Raw genomic sequence first — 16,808 nt, forward strand, 5'->3', positions numbered from 1 at the left:
TTAATAACAGTGACTCTTATAAGCCATAAACATGGTATATATTTCCATTTATTTAAGTTTTCTTCAATATTTTCACCACCATTGTGTAGTTTTCAGTATAGAGGTCTTACACACTTTTGTTGATTTATTGCAAAACATTGCATGTTTCTGTTCTTACAGTAAATATATTTTTTAAAATTTCATTTTCTAATTCTGTACTGTTAGCATACTAAATTTACATCGATTTTTGCATATTAACCATATAGACTGCAACTTTTTGTTAGCTCTAGTGGTCATTTTGTAGATTCCTTAGAATTTTCTTGTTAAGTTAATCATCTTTTTATTGGGGAAAAAAAAATAGCATTTACAACTCGGAATGGAAGTAAACTGTAATTTGTTGAACGGTAATGTTGATGACTGTGCTGAAGCCCACAGCCACAGCTTACTCTGCTGGCTCAAAGTCATGGTTCAGAAGGTTTTAAAAGCAGAGTCCAAAGATGCTCCCTTGGTAAAGGTTTTTTGTTAAAAACGTGTGTGAACAGTGACAGCCGTTTCACTCTAGAACAATGCAGACAACGCTAAATCAACATACATGGGCATGCCACCAGGGTATGTCATCGTCACCATGGGTCACAGCACACAGAAGTACAAGATGACCATCCCGCTAGTGGGGCTACGTCTCAATAGTTTATCCTTCACCCCATTTTTCTGCACATTATAAGATAAACCAATTTTAAATGTTCGTTTTCAGTAAACCAGTTATGACAATTTATACTAAACAAATTGAACCAGAATCCATTTGAATAGGTTTTGGATTTGTTTTCTCCTTTTTTTTTTTTTTTTAATACAAATGGCTGACTGCTCTCAGTTGTCAGGCTGCATGCCTGAAAAACTGGCCGGCCCAAACAGTGTATTAATCATGACTAAATGGAACTTTAAGGAGTCCTTATTATTAAGGTAGTACATGTACTTATGTTGTAAAACTGATGTGTAGCTTGGTCTTTAGGGGACAGGACCACCAATAAATACATGCAGATTTTGTGTGTATGGATAGAAGGTAATTTTGACATTCAGTTTTGCTATACAGAAACAGAATTAATCAGTTGGGCATGGTGGCTCATGCCTGTAATCCCAGCATTTTAGGAAGCTGAGGCGGGCATATCACTTGACTCCAGGAGTTTGAGACCAGCCTCACCAACATAGCAAAACCCCATCTCTACTAAAATACACAAAGATTAGCTGAAAGTAGTGGCTCACACCTGTAATCCCAGCTAATTGGGAGGCTGAGGTATGAGAATAATCGCTTGAACTCAGGAAGCAAAGGTTGCAGTAAGCCAAGATTACACCACTGCACTCCAGCCTCGGTGACAGAGAAAGATTCTGTCTTTAAGAAAAAAAAGAAAGAAAGAAACAGAAACAAAAAATTAGAAACTTTTTTATTTTCTTTTTCTTTTTCTTTTTTTTTTTTTTTTTTTTTGCAAAAGGTAAGTAAAAGATTCCATTTGATTCTTCTAGAACAGGGAAAAGGGGTTGGAAGTAGGTCTTCATTTTGAGGTCATCATCTGTATTAATTCCTCATAATCAACTTGTCTGTCTCCATCAATATCTGCTTCTCTCATCATTTCATCTACTTCTTCATCTGTTAGTTTCTCTCCTAAGTTTGTCATGACATGACGTAGTTCTGCTGCACTGATGTAATCATTGCCACTATCGTCAAAGACTGGAATACCTCACGATTTCTTCTTCACTATATGTGTCTTTCATTTTTCTAGCCATCATGGTCAAAAATTCGAGGAATTAAATGGTGTCATTGCCATCAGAATCCACTTCATTGATCATGTCCTGCAATTCAGATTCTGCTGGGTTCTGACCCAGTGACCTCATGATGGTTCCAAGTTCCTTTGTTGTGATAGCGCCATTACCATCTTTATAAGACAGGGAGAAAGCTTCCTCGAATTCAGCAATCTGTTCTTTGGTCAGCTGATCAGCCATGGTGCCAGTGAAGGGAGGAAGAGCAGAAGGGGCGAGGGGGCAGCATCGGCACTGGGGACTGCGGGGAGCCTCCTCTGCTGCTGCTGCTGCTGAGGGCATGCTGTGCACTGTGCACTGTGCCACCACGTGTCTCCACCTACTGTGAGTAATGGCACCTCATCCATGACATTCCCAGCACCACTGCACAGGACTTTTTAATATAAGCAATAACAAGTCACGACTACAGACGACTAAAATCCAGGCCGAGCTGTACCCACAGAATTGTGTCTCTCTGTGGAATGTGGACCCTGGAAAAATGAAAGAGGGGAAAAACTGAAGATGTTTCATTAAGGCACTAAAACTTTATGTTTACATGGCTAACAGAAATGAATACAATAACACAAAGAAGGTGAACCAGATTATCAAAGTTTTTGCCTCTTGATTGCTATTTCCTTTGATTTGAGGGGAGAGGGATTGATAGAGAGGACTAATCCCATTCCATCTACATTTGGATAAATCATCTACTCCTTAAATAGCATTACTGTAAGTAAAAATATTCAAAAGGTCAATCTCCCAAGCAAGATGGTGGAATATGATTTTCCATAGCCGTGCCTTCTTAGAAATATCCATTTGAACAACTATTCATGCATGAAAATACCTTCATAAGAGCAAAGGAATCCAAGGGAGACATTTCAGCACCTGGGCGCAGCAGAGAAATAGAAAAGAGGGCAGGAAGGACAGTTTCAGATGACACACATCACTCCTCCCCCAAGCCCAGGTAGTGCAGCCTGGAAAGAGACCCTCCATGTGGGGAAGGGAGAGTGAAGTGAGCCCCCAATTTTGCTGTGGACCTTAGCAGTAAAACCTGGTGCCTAGTCAGACCCCAAAGTCCAAGGCTCCAGGCTAACTCTGCAAATTCAGGCTCCAGGCCCACCTCAGATTCCGGACTGGCCCCGCACCAGACCTACTCCCATGGTCCCAGACTTCAGGAATGCCCCAGTGATCAGCTCCTCTAGTGCAAGACCCCAAGTCCCCCCCACCATGACCCTAGGCTCCATGTCTTCTCCAACACCAGGTGAGCCCCTCAGTGGGAAGGAAACTTCAGATGTAGCCCTCAGGCTACACACTCCAGTGGACTCAAGATCCAGGCCCTCCCCTATAAACCCTAACACCAGGCCAGTCACTGTAGACTCGGGTTCCAGGACCACACCCATGGAACTAGGCTCCAGGCTGGCCCCAGTGGACCCAGGCTCCAGGACCATGCCTAAGGATGCAGTCTCCTGGCCCATCTCCATGGTTTCAGACACCAGACCTGCCCCCAGGGGCCAGATGCCAGGTTCCCCCAAGTTCACCCTAGTGTGAGGCCAGCCCCCACAGATTCAGGACCAGGTTAATCTCCATGGACACAGATACCAGGTCTCCCAGCACCAAGTCATCCCCTTGCAGACTCATGCTTAATTTCCACTCCAGTACCAGATCTTCTCCTGTGGACCCAGGGTTCCAGCCAGGACCTGCAGACATGGGTTCCAAGTCTGCTCCTGAAAACTGAGTCAAAAGGCCCACTGTAGTGGACCCTGGCACTAGGCAAGTCCCCTGTAAATCCAAGAAACAGGCTCACCCACCTGATGACCCAAAACCAGGCCAAACTGCCTGAAGACTCCAGCAACAATCCTATCCACAGATCCCCACAAGGTGGCCCACCCAAAATCTCTAGATGTGCTGACTGGTGAACGGTTTTCACTGTCAAAGCCAGGATGTAAAAACTAGAAGAAGTACCTACTTCTTCAAATGCACAGACACCAATGCAAGGCAAATATCACAAGTAATCAGGGAAACATGACACCACCAAAGGAAAAAAATAAAGTAACTGACTCTAAAGATATGGAGATATACTAACTACCTGACAAAAATCTCAAAATAATCTTGTTAAAGAAGCTGAGTGAGCTATGGAGAACACAAATTAACAACTAAACCAAATCAGGAAAACAGTACATGGACATAATTATAAGTTAAATAAAGAGATAGAAACCATTTTAAAAAACTGAAATTCTAGACCTAAAGAACACAAAGACTGAATTAAAAACAAGTAACAAAATGACAATAATAACTCCATACCTAATCAATAATTATTTTAAAGGTAAATGAATTAAAATCTCTAATTAAAAGATGTGGAATACCAAATGAGTAAAAAAAAAAAAAAAAAAAAAAAAAAAAAAAAAAAAACAAGATCTAACAATATACTGCCTATAAGAGATTTGGTTTAGCTTTAAAAACACACAGAGGTGAAAAGTAAAAAAATGGAAAAAGATATTACATGCAAAAGGTGACCAAAAGAGAGTAGAGTGGCTATATTTAGACAAAATATACTTTAAGTTCAAAACTGTCATAAGAGACAAAGAAGTTTCTCATATAATGATAAAGTCATCAATTTATTAAGATACTATAACAATTATAAATCTGCACCCAACATTGGACCACCTGAGTATATAAAGCAAATATTAATAGAACTGCAAGAATAAATAACCAGTAATACAATAATAGTAAAAGACTTCAACAACTCACTTTCAACAATGGACAGACCATTCAGACAGAAAATCAATAAGGAAACACTCGACTTGAACAACACCATAGACCAAATAAATCTAACCAACATATACAAGCATTCTATCCAACAATAGCAAAATATACATTTTTTTCAGGTGTACATGTAACATTCTCCAGTAAAGATTGTATGTCAGGCCACAAAACAAGTCTTAACAAATTTAAGAAGACAGAAATCATATTAAGTATCTTTTCTGACCATAACGGTATGAGAGTAAAAATCAAGAACAAATGGAAAACCAGAAAATTCATTAATAGATGGAAATTAAACACACCCCTGAACAATCAATGGGTCAAATACAAAATTTAAAGGGAAATTAAAAATATTTTGAGACAAAGGAAAATGAAAACACAACATAACCAAAATTTATGGGACGCAGCAAAAAACAGTTCTAAGACAGATGTTTGTAGCAATGAATGTCTATATCAGAAAAGAAAAATCTCAAATAAACAACCTAAGGTTGCATCCCAAGAAACTAGGAAAAGAAGAAAAAACTAAGTCCAAACTTGGCAGAAGGAAAAAATAACAAAGATCAGAACAGAAATTAATGAAATAAAGACTAGAACAACAATAGAAAAGATCAATTAAAATAAGAGTTACTTTTTTGAAAACATAAAATTGACAAACCCTTAGATAGGCTAACTAAGAAAAAAGAGAAAAGACTCAAATAAATAAAATTATAAATGAGAAAGGAGACATTACAATGCATACCACAGAAATAAAAAAGATTGTAAGAGACTGCTATTGAAAACTGTACTTCAACAAATTGGATAACTTAGAAGAAATGGACCCAGTGCTAGAAATGTAACAGCCTACCAAGACTAAATCATGAAGAAACAGAGAAATCTTAACAGACTAATGATAAGTCAGAAAATTGAATCAGTAATCAAAACCCTTCCATCAAAGAAAAGCCCTAAACCAGATGGCTTCATGGGTGAATTATACCAAACAGTTAAAGAAAAATTAACACCAATCCTTCTCCAACTATTCCAAAAAAACCAAAGAAGACAGAATACATCTAAACTAATTTTACAAGCCCAGCGTTACCCCAATACCAAGGCCACCCAAGGACACTATAAGAAAAGAAAATTATAGGCCAATATTCCTGATGAACATAGATGCAAAAACCCTCAACAAAATGCTAGCAAACAGAATTTTATAGTACACCCATGTACCATGATCAAGTGAGTTTCACCCCAGGGATGCAAAGATGGTTCAACATACACAAATCAATAAATGTCACATACCACATTAATAAAATAAGGGATAAAAAGTACATGATTATCTCTATAGACACAGAGAAAATATTTGACAAAATTCAGTATGTTTTCTTTTTTTTTTTTTTTCTTGAAATGGAGTCTTGCTCTGTTAGCCAGGCTAGAGTGCAGTGGCGCAATCTCGGTTCACTGCAACCTCCATCTCCCAGGTTGAAGCGATTCTCTTGCCTCAGCCTCCCTAGTAGCTGGGATTACAGGAATGTGCCACCACACTTGGCTAATTTTTGTATTTTTAGAAGAGATGGGGTTTTACCATGTTGGCCAGGCTGGTCTCGAACTCCTGAACTCAAGTGATCCATCCACCTTGGATTACAGGTGTGAGCCACCGTGCCTGGCTCAATATCTTTTCATGATAAAAAAATCCTCAGCAAATTAGATATAGAAGGAACGCATCTCAATATAATAAAAACCATATATGGGAAACCCACAACTAACATCATACTCAAGGGTGAAAAGCTGAAAGCTTTTTCTCTTAGATCAGGAGCAAACAAGGAAACCCACTCTCACCACTTCTGTTCCATATAGCACTGGGTGTCCTAGCCAGAATAATTAGGCTAAATAAATGAATAAATAAAAGGCATTCAAATCAGAAATGAAGGAGTAAAATTTTCTCCATTTGATGTCATGATCTTATATACAGAAAATCCTAAATACTCCACCAAAAAAAATTGTTAGAACTAATAAACAAGTTCAGTAAAGTTACAGGATACAAAATCAACATACAAAATTTAGTAAGGTTTCTAATACCAATCACAAACTGTCTAAAAAGAAAGCAAGAAAAAAAATCCCACTTACAATAGCTACCAAAAAATAAAATACTTAAGAAAAATTTCACCAAGGAAGGAGGTGAAAGAGCTGTACACTAAAGACTATAAAACACTGGTGAGAGAAATGAAAGAAAACACAAATCAGTGGGGAGGTATTTCATGTTCATTAATTGTTAGAATTAGCATTGTCAAAATGTAGTATCCAAGGTGATTTACAATACAATTCCTATCAAAATTCAAATTGCAGTTTTCAAAGAAATAGATAATCCTAAAATTTGCGTGGAGCTAAATAAAAGATAACAAAGATGCTAAATAGCCAAAATAATCTTGAGCAAAAATAACAGAGCCAGAAACATATACCTGATTTCAAAATATACTACAAAGCCTTGGAAATCGAAACAACATGGTGGTCACTTAAAAACAGAGATATAGACTAATTGGCCAGGCAAGGTGGCCCACACCTGTAATCCCAGCACTTTGGAAGGCCGAGGCGGGTGGATCGCTTGAGGTCAGGAGTTTGAGACCAGCCTGGCCAACATGGCAAAACCCCACCTTTACTAAAAATACAAAAATTAGCCAGGCTGTGGCAGGCGCCTGTAATCCCAGCTACCTGGGAGGCTGAGGCAGGAGAATCACTTGAACCTGTTGCAGTTCAACAGGTTGTTGCAGTGAGCAGAGATGCACTCCAGTGACGCACTGCACTCCAGCCTGGGCAACAGAGCAAGACTCCGTCTCAAAACAAAAGGAAAAAAAAGAAAGAAATACAGACCAATGGAACAGAGCAGAGAGTCCAGAAGAAAATCCACGCATTCACAGCTGATTGATCTTCAACAAATGTGTCCAGAACACACAATGGGAAAAGAACAGTCTCTTCAATAAATGCTGTTGGGAAAACTGGATGTCCACATGCAGAAGAATGAAATTAGACCCTTACGTCACACCAAATACAAAAATAAACTCAAAATGAATTAAAGTCTTAAATGCAATACTTGAAACTGTAAAAGTCTTAGAAGAAAACATAGGAAAAAGCTTCTTGACATCAGTCTGGGCAATGACTTTTTTGATATGATGGCAAAAGCAAACATAGACAAATGGGACTGCATCCAACTAAAAAGCTTCCACATAGCAAAGGAAACAAACAACAGAGCAAAGAGACAACCTGTGAAACGGGAGGAAAATATTTGCAAACCATACAGCTGATAAGGGGTTAACATCCAAAATATACAAGGAACACAAATCAATAGCAAGAAAACATGTAACCTGATCTAAAAATAAGCAAAGGATCTGAACAGACTTTTCTCAAAAGAAGCCATTAGGCGTGTTTACCCATTGGCTCAGAAATCTGCCTTGGACTAGAATCAAAGAACTGCAGGAAAATAATTGAGAAAAATACTGTTTATCTTTACCTACAGATTTTCTCCATGATTTTGTTTTTATGTAAGCAAGTTGTATAACCTTGTGAAAATTACTTGACCTCTGTTGGCTTTTGTTTCTTCATCTGAGAAAGTAAGAAGCTGAAGAAGATGATTCAGAGTCTGAAGGCTGCTTTCCAATCCCAGTTTCCCATGGGTCACACCAGGGTGTGTGCAAGCCCCTTTACCTCCCTGAAGGGACCACTGTCATCATAGCCATGCAGATACTGACAACCTCGAATATCTGAAACAAATGAGATGAATGTAAACATCCTTTAAAAAATTGAAAGGCAGTCCAGGCACGGGGGCTCATGCCTGTAATCCCAGCACTTTGGGAGGCTGAAGCGGGCGGATCACTTGAGGTCAGGAGTTCAAGACCAGCCTGGCCAACGTGGCTAAACCCCGTCTCTATTAAAAATATAAAAAATAGCCAGGCATGCTGGTGCACCTGTAGTTACAGCTACTTGGGAGGCTGAGGCATGAGAATCACTTGAACCTGGGAGGCAGAGGTTGCAGTAAGCCAAGATTGCACCACTGCACTCCAGCCTGGGCAACAGAGTGAAACTCTGTCAAAAAAAAAAAAAAAAAAAATTGAAAGGCAATGTAGAAATGATGTCAGCTTCACCTGACTCTACAAAGTCCCTTCCAGGCAGAATTTCTTCATTCATTCAGGAAGTATTTTGAGTGCTTATGGTGTGCCATGAACTATGCTAGGCCACGTTGCTGTAATCATCAGAACAAACACAACCCTGCCCTCGTAGTGCTTGTGCGGCAGTGGAGGAGAAATACATTAAATAACTGCACAATTATTTTTGTGATCCTCTGACACAGTCACTTTTCTTCGGTGTTCTTCCTTCCTCTAACACCATGTGGCCGCCTTCGCAGCAGTTTTGGAGGACAGAGAGAGAGCCCTCACCTCCCCACCCACCCCAGTGGAAGAGCTTCCTCCTCAGCAGCGGGCAGGAGTCCTTCAGCACTGACGTTGTGTATAATTTCTAGTCAACGGTGATAATAAAAAGTGCGTGTTGTGAAAGGAAAATATCTTGGGCCCCCAAAATCACTAAGCTAAATGGAAAAGTCAAGCTGGAAATTGCTCAGGGCCAACCTGCCTCCCTTTCTATTCAAAGTCACCTTTCCACTCACTGAGATAAATGCATATCTGATTGCCTCCTTTGGAAAGGCTGATCAGAAACTCAAAAGAAGGCAACCATTTGTCTCTTATCTACCTATGACCTGGAAGCCCTCTCCCCACTTTGAGTTGTCCCACCTTTCCAGACCGAATCAATGTTCATTTTACATATGCTGATTGATGTCTCATGTCTCCCTAAAATGTATAAAACCAAACTGTGCTCTGACCACCTTAGGCACATGTCGTCAGGACCTCCTGAGACTGTGTCACAGATGTGTGTCTGCAATCTTGGCAAAATAAACTTTCTAAATTAACCGAGACCTGTCTCAGATTTTGGGGATCCACAATGTGCTTTAGTCAATTTTATTATCGTCCGTAAACTCTCCTGAATTTACTCCAGGATGGATCACGTCCACGTGCACACAGACCTCCCGATCACTCTCTCCAGGCTGGGTCCACAGTTTCTCATCTCCATTAGGACAGTGTCCCTTTGTGTTGGACAAGCTGCCAGTGCTTGAAAATCCTGACTCCACTCCAGTCCTAACCTTCTGATGGAAAATGCCTGTTGCCTCCTGGCTGTCTTTGAAAGGGGCCGTGTCAAATTTAGAAGCCAAAGACTTTCAATTATTGAGAGGCTCACACCCTCTCACCCCATTTAAGTATTTCGGCAGAGGTAGGCCCCTGGCTTCTTATGCCTGTCAAGTAAAATAAGAAGTATTAGTGCTTCTAAAACTAACTAAACTTAGGCAACATGTAGGCTATAACCTCTGTGGTTGACAGACAGATAACCAGCCAAGGATGTCGTAGTAGTTTGGTAAGGCCACCGTAACACAGACTGTAACACAGAAAATACCACAGACTGGGCAGCTTAAACAACAGAAATTCTTTTTTTTTTTTTTTTTCACAATTCTGGAGGCTGGACGTTCGAGTCAAGGTGTGGGCAGGTTGGTTTCCTCTGAGACCTGCCAAGATGCTTGTCTTCTCTGTGTCTTCACAGTCTCTTCTCTATACGTGTCCTTGTTCAAATTTTCTCTTATATGGATGCTGGTCAGGTTGGATTAGGGCCCGCTCTACTGACCTCATAGCTTAATTGCCTAGTTAAAGGCCCCATCTCACAGTACCATCACATTCTGAGGTTCTGGGGGTTAGGACTTTAAACATGAAAAGGGGGGGTGGGTCACAGTTCAGCCTATTACCGTTGTTCATGTCCTGATCCCAGAACCAATGAATTTGTCACCTTCCATGACAAAAGGACTCTGCAGATGCAAGGAAGGGTCTTGAGATGAGCAGATTATCCTGAATTATTCAGGTAGCACAGTGTAATCACAGAGTCCCTCCAGGAGTCCCTCCAGGAGAGGCAGGAGGGCCAGAGTCAGAGAAGGCGGGGTGATAACAGAGCAGGGGTCGGAGAGGACAGGAGAGAGATGCCAGCCGACCTGGAGATACTACACTGCTTGCTTTCAGAGGGAGGGATGGGCCATGAGCCAAGGGATACATGTGACCTGCAGAAAGTGGAAAAGGCAAGGAAATGGATCCTCCTCTGGAGCCTCCAGAAGAAACCAGCCCTGCTGGCACCTTGATTTTAGCTCCATGAGACTTCTGACCTCCAGAACTCTAAGGTAATAAGTTTGTGTTGTTTTAAGCCTTATAGCAGCAATAGGAAAAAGTAATACAATCTCCCATTCTGGAAATATTTTGGAAGCTGTGAAAATTAGGGAATAGTCAGAATAATGAGAAACTAAAGAAAAGTTGGAGATCAAGGGAACATACCAAAGGAAATGAGGGAGAGAAGCACAGAAAGAGAAATCAAGAAATGTGAAGGGAGGGACTGATAAGACATTCTGAAAGTGCCTTATTCCCTGTAAAGGATGTATGCTGGCCTGGGGAAGACTATGACATTGGAGAATTTAAAATGCAAAGCACATACAATATGATGACATTGGTTGTGGACCCTGAGCCTCTAGGAAAGGAGTCTAGCAATCCATTCAACAAATATTTCCACCATGTCATCTGACTGCACTGATGTGCCAAAGCCCCCTAGCTACAGCTGCCATGGAAAGACCACATGAGGCCAGAGTCAGCCACATCTGGAGATGGCCCAGGGTGTGTGTGCCAAGCAGCCACTGACATGCACAGGACTTAGTTCTAAGACAGTCCAGGTGAATAATTTGGTCATCATCAGGTGGCAGAGACAACAATAGCTACTTTTTAGGGAGTGCTTACTACGGCCGAGCACTTCAGAGACTGAGTACACAAATGGACAATGGCCAGAGCATCTATAAGAGTAGAACTCCCACCCACCCCCTGCAGCCACCAGCCCAGGAAGCCAAGGCGTCATCTACAGGAACCAGCCCAGGAGGCCAAGCCGTCATCTACAGGAACCAGCCCGGGAGGCCAAGCGGTCAACTACAGGAACCAGCCCAGCAGGCCAAGCCAACATCTACAGGAACCAACCTGACATCTACAGGAACCAGCCCAGGTGGCCAAGCCATCATCTACAGGAACCAGCCCAGGAGGCCAAGCCGTCATCTACAGGAACCAGCCCAGGAGGCCAAGCCGACATCTACAGGAACCAACCTGACATCTACAGGAACCAATCCAGCAAGCCAAGCCATCATCTACAGGAACCAGCCCGGGAGGCCAGCCTGCTCCATGCCAGGCTTGTAAGAATTCAGATTGCTATCTCTAGAAATAATATGGGAAATTAAACAATACATTCTCTAACAATCAGACCCAAAGGGCCAGGACTTGAATAATAACTGAAGTTTTCCTACTTTTTGTCTCTGCTTCCAATCTAGGACTAACCAGAGAAAGCCCAGTATGTCCCCTAGCCAATTCCATGGGATGCCCACTTCTCACCAGCCGCCTCCGGCTTCCCCAGGCCCACAGCCTCCACCAGGCCTCTGAAGCCTCCCCTTTTCCATGATGAAGCTTCTCCACTCCTTACCTGCCTGTGAGTCTGTCAGGACACAAGTGATGGCCGCGGACCCCCTTGCTATAGCAGCTCTGAATAAACAGCCTTTGTCCTTGCTTGGGTGGTCTTCGTTTATTTCCACCCACTAAGGAAACCACTAAGGAGACACTCACTCAGAGCCGCCCCTGTGGTGGTAACTTACATGTTGGGTGACTGGTGGAAGCTAGAGGACCACTCTGGCTCCTGAGCTCTGCTCTTCATCATCTGACACTTGGATCTTGGAGAAGTTTGGTGAAATTGTTCTTCCAAAGCCTACCACCAACCAAGTTTGGAAACGACTGAGCTAGAGTTTAGAAAAAGCTATAATCTGGGAGCCAGAAAAATCTATTGTTGAATGCCAGAACTGAAGGATTAAACTGGGGAAAACCACAGACTGGTCCCACAGACCCCTACAGGGATATCCCTTTCCAGCAATGGATATGCTTCAAAATGTGCCCAGGCTCTCCTGAGAGTTCCTCCGGGGTCTTGTCTCAGGCTGCCCAACACACTCCACGCCTCCATGCCAGCACTAGACCATCCTGGCCCTCAGGACCCCCAAGACCATAGACCCCCCAGGCTGAGCACACACAACACCACCAGCCTGTCCTTGGGTCTGACAGACTCTGGACCCCACACCTGACCATGAGGCCCTGCCTCAGAGTGCTGTGCAGCTACATGGGGGCTGAGACCCCCGTCCATCCCCCAGGGTCCAGTTTCCCACCTTGGGCCTTAACTGCCTCCATGAGGCACCCCCACACCCTACAAAAGATGACATAGGCCTCCCAAACTTCAGAGCCTGGAACAAACACCCCACCCCTGGGAGATGAGGGCGTTGTCCTCACTCCTGTCTCGGGGTCACTTCCCTGAGCCCTGCTTCTTGTCCCAGCATTAATGGCATCTTGGGATGATGGCCAATGGGAACTCCCTCTCCCACCACCATCCCCAAAGACCACCACCCCATAGTCTAACGTGTTGACATCTCCCATAGTTCTCTTATTGAACTTGGAACAAACAGCTTTTAAATCAATTTCACAAATACTACTCCTACACTACAGCACCCGCCAGTGGAGGAGAATGCCACCGGGTGGCCCTGGGTTTCCATCCAAAGAGCAAAAATATTTAAAGCCTACAAACCTCCCCTCAAGCTCCACGAAGCCAAGGACACAACTTTAAGGAAACTAAGCCGTAGCAGCTGCCATCTCCACCTCTCCTGGCCTCTCCTTGCAGGCTTGGGCGGAGCCTGAAGGGGGTGAGGACATGCTGGAGAAAAAGTCACACGGGAAAAAAAAAAAAACACAGGCAAGACAAGGACAACTTGCCAGAAAGTCAAAAGCATGTTGACAGAAGGCCACCTTGGGGTGGGCCAAAGAGCCACACGATTATGGCCAACAAGCACCTCACGCAAGAAGAGGCCGGGCGTGGGTCACCAGCTCCCCCTGTGTAGCCCCATGTTCGTGACCATGCTGATCAGCCTGCAAAGGCAGTGATGGGGCTGGGAGGAGCATGCTGCACGAGAGGAAGGCCACAGCTGAACAGAGGCAGCCAGAGCATGCTGGGACCTGGGAATGGGAGGCACATAGTCCAGTTGTCCTGACAGCGGAAGCTTCCTGATGCTCTCTTCTAAGTGTGGGCACTGCGGCCAAGCCTGGACCTCAGATGCACGCCGTGGAGAGGCTGAGGAGCAGGCAAACTTGCACTTGTGTCCACGTGCAGCTTCCTCGTGCAGACCCCAGCACCAGACACAGTGCTGCCAGGCTGACAACCCAGGGCCACAGCCTCCTGCATAACAAGACAGGCCAATCAGGGTGCCCCATGCCTCCAGACCCCACAGAATAGGATCCAAGCAAAAGCAACCAGAACGTCCACGAATAGGGGAGAGGACATTCGAGGACAAAATTCTCCTTCCTTACCCAATTGCCAACTGCAGGAATTGTGTGCACCTGGAGCGCTGGAGTTCATCTTTTCCACAGCAGGGAAGGTCCAGCCAGCGCAGAGCAGAGCTGAGAGGGCGGGAGGCTGACTTCTGGCAGGCACTGACAGCCTGACCCCACTGCTGCTGAAGAAACTCACTAAACTAGTTCTGAGAGTCAGGAAGGACCCTTTTGTTCTTGACCTGATTGTATTTGGGCTTCTATCATTAGTCCTAGCTAGAACAGAGGGAAATCTGCCAATCTTACTTCTAAAATTAGGACATATATTGAGCACAGCCCCCCGGCTCCCACACCCTTCCCCAGAGTTCATGTGAAACAATGAACCTGGGGGCAGCAGAGAGAGCGTCCTCACGAGGCCTGGCGCTATGCCAGATGGGCTGGGCCACTGGGGCAGGGAGGGGGAGCTGCCGCCTCACATGAGGCACATCAGGTGCCTTGGGCAGCCTCAGGGTGCCAAGATAGCCAGAGGAGCAGAAACGCCAGAAATGCCGTTTCCCTCCAGAAGGACTGGAGCCTCAGAATCAGGAACATCAGCGCTTTATCCCAAGCTCCTCACTCCAGACAGCAGGACATGCCTGCTCTGAGGTGCCACCCTCAGAAATCCAGTCATCCAGAAGTACAACCAAATATTGCTGGGCAGAGCCTGTTTGGGACTCTATAAGGGGTTTCTTGGGCCCAGATGGAGCTATAGGACTGCTATGGGCTGAGCTGTGTCTCCCAAAACTCCACCTGCTGAAGCCCTAACTCCTCACGTGATTGTATTGGAGACCGGGCCTATCACCAGGTGATTAAGGTTAACCGAGGTCATGAAGGTAAGCCATGACCCAATAGGGCTGGTGTCCTTATAAAAAAGGAGGAGATGTCAGAGCTCTCTCTCTCCCTCTCTACCGTGTGAGAACACAGCAAGAAGGCGGCAGTCTGTCTGCCAGGAAGAAAGCCCTCACCAGAACCAAACCCTGCTGGAACCTTGATCTTGGACTACTCCAGCCTCCAGGACTGTGAGAAAATAAATGTCAGTTGTTTAAGCTGCCCAGTCTATCAGGTTTTGTCATGGAAGCCTGAACAGACTGCAGTGAGGACGGCGAGGATCTCTGGGTAAATATCTCCCAGGGTGATTCCCTCCTGGTGCTCGGATTTTCTGGACCTGAGAGAACACATCAGTAGCCTGAACTCCATATGCTAAAAGAAGAGGGCCTGCTGTGCCTGCCGCTGGCTGCCTGTCAGACACCCCAGTGTCAGACGGGATCGGCATGGAAGGTCAGGTCCCTGCTATGTGACACCTGCAGACCTGTAAGGTGGATTTTACGGCCAGGAGCCCATCTTCCCTCACTGAAGAAGTCAGGACTGCTGGCACCAACCTTGAAGAAAATCAACAGGCAAGGTCCTGGCTCAGGACCCACTTTGACAACTGGGCCATGGTTTGGGGACATCAAGTGGGCAGAGTGAAGAGGGCCTTCCAATTCCAAATGCCCAGGGATGTCAGAGACTGGGCTGCAGCCAGGAACCTTCCTTGGACAGCCAGTCAGCAGGGGAGCTGCCCGGGAGAAGTTCACGGAAAGCAGCCTGACCCCACTCGAGCTCCAGGAAGGTGGGGACCGTGTCTGGCTTGGTTCACTGTTTTCCTCCCGCACTTGTGCAGGAGGCTACCCCGGCTGATGGTGCCTTCCCTGAGCAGGGGAAATGCTGGGCCCTTGGACAGGTCCTGGCAGCCTTCCCGCCATTGCCATCACTGCAGTTGGGCTCCAGGCAACAGTGACGGGGATGCTCCATGTGTTCACACACAGAGGACATCTGTCCTGGCCACCCAGTGTGATTTCCCGTCCTGTAGCTCTCTTCTGTGTTCTTAGGATGAAGGCCAATTTTCACCTCTTCTCGGCGATTCCTTCTCGGGAAAGCCATCCTGTCAGGGAGAGAGGGGCTGAACACCAAACGGAATTCATCAGAGGCTGCTGGTGCTGGCAGCCTCGCTGGCTGTATAGCCATAAATCCCAAGGCCCACCCACCTGCCCAGTGACCCTCCATATTTCTAGAATCCATTTGCTCTCCCTTCCCCTGAAGATTTTTTTCACAACCGCTCACTGCTTAAACTCCCCACACCCCTCCCTTCTCCTCACTCTCCAACCACGGCATCACCTCTTACTTTGCTGAGTGTGCACATGCAATGATCTTCTACTGCCACCACCTCTGCAGGATGTCCTGCACCTGGGCCCGGTGAGGCCCTGCCCACTTTGTGGCTGCTGGCGAAAGCCCTCGCTCCTTCCTCAAGCAGTCCCTCCCACTCGTGTCAACTCAAGGACTGTGCGCCTGTAATTATCTCCTCTCCCTTGGGCAGCATCAGTTCCCCCCATCTGCTGACACCACCCCAATTATTACCATAAACATACAACATGTTCTAGTATCTCCCACCTTTCTAGACCATGCCCCGCTGAGCTGCTGCACCCTCCGTGGCAGCTCCCTGCAGGACCCTTTGCCGGCCCTCCCCTCTCTCTCATCCACCACCCACCCCTGATGTGAATAAGAGCCAAATGTTCAGATCACTAAATGTCTATTCCCAGCCCCAACATCTTCCCTGAAATCCAAACTCAAATATCCCAATGCCTACTTAGCTGTCTAGTAGGTGTCTCAAATTCAGAAAAATCAAAACAACCTCTTACCAAATACCTTAAGCTTGTTCCCTCAGCCAACCCCGTTTCAGCAGATTACACCTATATTTTCCCCATTGTCTCAAAGCAAAACCCGAGGAATCTTTATTAACTGCTCTCTTTCCCATACATGCTGAAATTCTTG

At 44.9% G+C, this 16,808-nt stretch overlaps 1 pseudogene; it reads right to left on the reverse strand.

The window, feature by feature from the left end:
* Positions 1-1,495: 1,495 nt before the first annotated feature.
* On the reverse strand, positions 1,496-14,143 carry LOC101126534 (calmodulin-1-like; annotated as a pseudogene).
* Between the last annotated feature and the right edge of the window lie 2,665 nt (positions 14,144-16,808).

This window comes from Gorilla gorilla, chromosome 6 (genome assembly GCF_029281585.2).
Source record: "Gorilla gorilla gorilla isolate KB3781 chromosome 6, NHGRI_mGorGor1-v2.1_pri, whole genome shotgun sequence".
NCBI lineage: Eukaryota > Metazoa > Chordata > Mammalia > Primates > Hominidae > Gorilla > Gorilla gorilla.